Genomic DNA, 5,222 nt, shown 5'->3' with positions numbered 1-5,222 from the left:
TACAAAATGTTGCTTATGTGGTTGTCCATCAGCCTTTTTTGGTCAGCGTGGTGGCACAGGAGCATGATATTTTGCCCTAGTAACCCTAATCTCCAGCAGGAACACGAGCATGTAGTCCGTCTCGCGGGATATAAGAGGTGGAAGGCTGCTCGAGGGGTGTGGCGATGACATCATCGAAGCACACGTATGCGTTTTTCCCCGTCCACACGAACACTCAAGAGCTGCGAATTTTCCAGACTGTCCTCCTCTACAGAACGACCACAGTTGTCGTTTTTTCTGCACCCAAATTACGACCCAGTGTTACGTTTGGGGGTGACTAGCCGCGCTAGTGCCCTCTAGCGGCAACGTAATAAGCAGGCTAAAAGCTGTTTTAATTCCCGCTCTATAGCTGTTAATACGTCACTTTATTAGTGATGCAGTGCCTGCAATGCAAACTATTGTTCTTCACTACGTTTTTTCTTTTTATTATTAAACTTTTTCCTACGCGATTTTCGAAACCTTTCAACTCAAATACCGTTCGTCGCACACAGACACAAAATACATCAAAACGTGCGTCTCGATCGGACTCGGTGTGCTTCTATACAGTTTTTTCAAACAAGATTTTTTCGCGACGTAGTCGCGAAAAAATCTGGCATACTTTAACCGAGAGACTTCATTTAAACTTTAAAACGTAGGTACTCTTGCCTTCTCTTCAGAGATTCACTTCACTTATCGACAACTTCTACCGTTTTTAAACTATGAAGCCTCAGAGTTGTGTAGATTTTTACTCAAATTTCAGGGTTTATAATGGGTGTGTATTGCGCGGAATGTTTGTGCTAGAGTGGATGACATCATCAGCTAGAGTGAGGAGGAGAGAAGAAAGTTAGTCAAAAAACTGCACAGAAACTGCTCCCGTGGCCACAAATTTCACACGACAGACATAATTTATACATAGAAAAGTAGGAAAATTTGTCTTCTCACTCAAATTCGTCTGCTAAAGCTGTAAGTCTTATAGTTTTGGCGTCAGACACAAAGATGCGCCAGCAACACCCATCCACAGCTCCATAGACTGCCATGTTAAAAAGGCAGGGATATTTCTGGAGGAAAGCAGAAGTAACCTTTCTTTGAATCGCTTTAAATAGGTCACATTTCTTCATTTTACCCACAAACTACATATCTAGACGTTCAGGAAAGCCTCAAGATGCCCAAAGTTAAGTCGGTTCAATGATTGGAAATACGGTTTGGCCACAAGTCCTTCCTGTTCGAGGCGATATTTCAGCATTTTCTCTCTCTCTCCCCGTCTTCCAACTGACATTCTAACAGGAGCAGTTGACCCTGGTAGCCATGACAACCAGACCCCAACCAGCTTACACACGTTCACACACGCAGCTGCAGGGGACGAGAGGCGGGAAAAGAGCTCTCAGTGGAAAACATGATCTGCCAAAACATTAAAACCCCCCAAACCATCCCTGTCTCCCATGGTGCTTTCACACAGCTGCTGGGCCTCTTAGCTATAGCTCTTCTCATTGACTGAATGACAACTTCTCAGTCATGTTTGACCTTTTCCTTTATTTTAAACACAAATTATATCTGGCTGCTTTGCTGAAACTCCTGACACAACATCCCTGACCCGTTTCCTTCATCTTATTAGGTCAGTGAATAGCTTAGCTGCTAACAGACGCTAACGACTAGCCGCCCAGTGATTAAGCCGACGACTAGCCTTCCAGCATAGCGCATGTATGTTAGCAAGCTAGCGGAGCTAACGGAGCTAGCTAGCCGCTACCTTAACGCCGCGGACTCAACCGCGGAGTTAGCCTCGAGCTAACCGCTAGCTAACCGCTAGCTAACCGGGATTTAACCGCGGACCCGCGGGTGTTAAACACGAATTAGCCGCGGCAGTTAGCCGTGAGCTAACGCGGAGGCTAGTGGGGTTAGCCGCCGGCTAATTCGCCGCGTTGCTAGCGGGTGCTTATCACAGTAATAATGCTGAAGTTTTACAATTTAAAGGGAAGATATTTTTAAATTAAACTGTGTCAAACTGAAAAATATATTATTCCACCACATAAAGTAGGAAACATGTATGGCTTGCAACAACATTAATGACAGTATATATATAATTGGAGTAATATAATATAATATGATGTTTTTAATTAAATAAATAATGAGCTGTTGAACACTCATAAGAGTTATATTAAGTATGTTACATAACATTATTTGACATGTCTATTTGTCTGCCTATAGTTTTCCTCCAGCTGATCCAGACAGACTGCAGTGACGTCCAACATGAGACAAAGAGCTGGACTCGCAGGACAATTTGAAGGTCTTCACTTCATCGCTGATTCCTTGTTACAGCCTGGATGTGTTAAGTTTAATATTATTGTTTTTCTAACTGTAAGACTGTGCCGTAAACTGTTAAACTATTGCTCAGGTAGGAGTAATGAGTTTTATTGTTAAAATTATTATGATTAACGATCAATTGTTACGATTTGCTCATTCTTTGTCTGGGGATCCTAGTGAGATCCCTCCCACTCTCTTCCTTATTTGATGCTGGCTTTCAGGTGGAGCTGGGAGGGGTCTGCTGCCTGTACCTGCCCTTCAGTTTGTAGAAGGGCGTAAAGGACGACCCTTCTCAGTGTCTCTCTCTCTCAGCCAGGCCTACTGCATCCTCGTCATCCTGTTTGGTTTGTTGTACCCTGCATGACATCAAACTCACACCCATCCAGTCAGAAGGAACCAGGCCTTAAATGACTATTTGAGTTGTGCTTTTTGTTATAGCTGCTGCTCATGGTAGTAAAGACATGCTACTTAGTAAAGACATTCGCGACGTAAGTCGCGAATACTTTCATACCTGTCTTGACGTGACCATTACTTTTTGTAGTCAAACATGAAATTATTTGCAACGTAAGTCGCAAATATTTTCACCAGGATTATATTATGACTATATGAACAGGTGATCATTAAAGCATCATAGCATCTTAGTATAATTGCATTGTAGCATCTTAGCATCGTAGCAACATAGTATCTTAGCTTTGTAGCATCTTAGCATCATAGCATCTTAGTATCTTAGCATCATAGCATTGTAGCATCTTGGCATAGTAGCATCATCATAGCATCGTAGCATCGTACTATCACAGCAATATAGCATGGTATCGCAGACTGCTGCGGCCACTGCATCACTCTCGCGATTTCCCGCAGGGGAATTGTCTAGTTAAGTTTTAATATTTTTTCATGCTAGAAAGTAACGGTGCAGATCCCCAATATGTGATCAGTTTATCCAAATAACGCCTGGTTGGAAGTTTGCTCCGATGTTTTCGGAGAAGTGAAGCACCACCTGTGGAACCGGGGGCGGCGGGTCATCTCAGAGACGAACGGCCGGCCTCCTGATGTGATCCGCCGGTCAACCTCCGTCGTCATCCCGGGGTAGAAAACGAGCCGATTAGTGTAAAAATACTACCCACATCCTCAAAGTGAATGCTAGTAATGCCATATTACTCAATGCATTCGTTAAACCTGGTCCACACGTGCATTTTGAACTGTATTATTAAAAGAATCTTATGAGGTCGGCAGAAAGCATAGTGACCTAGTTGGACTCATTCGATTCCTGTCTATAGCTGTCTGCCGTGGATTGGCTGTGTTCGGTTTCTGCCGCTCAACCAAGCTACAGCAAAGCTTCATAATATTTTCAAATAAACGACTCAAATGCAGTGTTGTGTGTCATTTCTTAACTTAAAGCAACTATAATCACTGCCGTTACAAGTTCGGCTGTAGTAAATATTTCATGTGTTCAGCAGATAAACCAATCCAAACCCTGCCTACTGAAGCGGGAGAACCAGACTGCAATGCTGTTTGGCGTAAACAGAGAACGTCTAATATGGGGAGAAGTTCCACTCTCACTGAACTTCCGGCTTCTGAACTGTTGCAGTTCCACTCTGATTCCATATGAGGGCGCTCTCAGGACGAGTGCAGAATGAATGGCGGTCTATGGAGCAGTACCCCTCAAAATCCACTTTTCTCAGGATATAATTTTTTGTGCAGTAATTTGAATATTGAATTTGAAAGGAGATGCAATGAAATTACACACTGCTGGGTGTTAGATTTTTTAGAGTCACTTATTTTGCTTTAAAAAGTATTTTAAAATGTCAATGACGTCATACACATCGTACGACCAGATACTGCTTTACGGCAATCCTTCAGTCACTGCTTTGGTGCTTTCGCGCTCTGCACTTTGTTTTCTCTCGAGGCATGGACAACACAGCTGACACGGGTAAATAATCGTGCTAGAAGAGTTTCTGTTTCGTTGTTTTAAAAAACCGGGCCGAAAAAAAAAAAAAACTTGGGCGAAAAAGTCCGCCTTAACATTCTGGTCCCGCTTCGGATGCCGCGATGCCGTCAAGCGGGATCTGGTCGTAATCAGTCCTTCACTGACCAATCAGCGTTCATTAGCACAATGCTAGCGTGTTATGGGCAACAACAACTCAACCTGTAAGAAAACGAAAGGACATAAGTTCTCGTTCATTCAACTTTTGACCTATAACCCATGTTGAACTTGCAAAACCTACAATCAAATCTGAGATTTCTCAACGACAATCGGGTGAAAGAGACACATTTAGCCGTTTAGCTCCATAGAGTCCCATTCATGTTGCACTCATGGCGATCGCCCCCAGTGGAAATCTGGTGGAACTGCAACCAAAATTCGTTACAATGGGACTTAATAGAGAGTGGGAAGGCTCTCCGTAGACGGGCTCTGGCGTAAATCTATATTGCGCGGTTCTAAACACATCCTAAATAAACTCTCTTTACTTTTTCTTTACATATATCGACTTAAAGCAATGTCATCGCTAGTTCGGCAATACTAGATATTCGATGTAATCAGTATATATATCTTTTTACAACCCTATTTTAACATATATGTTTGAAAACTGAAAAAACTACAAATATCACGTGACTTGGTATCAAGCTATATGTCGCAGCTCAAGGGATTTGTAGTTTCTACCACGATTAGTGATTTCCTTGAATAGGAGGTTATAAATAATAAAATGAATACATAGCCGGGGGTTTAAGGGTGTGGGAAACACATTTCTTACCAGAATTTAAGCATATAATTGTCAAGTGGGTGAAAAGATACCATTTTGGACAGTGCTCCCACTTTCTGCCTGTATCCACTAGGTATAGTCACACAGGCACAAAAGGCAGAGTTCATAAGCTTTCTACATCACTTTGTCCCATGTCTATAGCCCCTTTTG

This window comes from Chelon labrosus (assembly GCF_963514085.1).
Source record: "Chelon labrosus genome assembly, chromosome: 6".
NCBI lineage: Eukaryota > Metazoa > Chordata > Actinopteri > Mugiliformes > Mugilidae > Chelon > Chelon labrosus.
The sequence above is the reverse complement of the archived record's forward strand: the minus strand, read 5'-3'. Positions refer to the sequence as shown.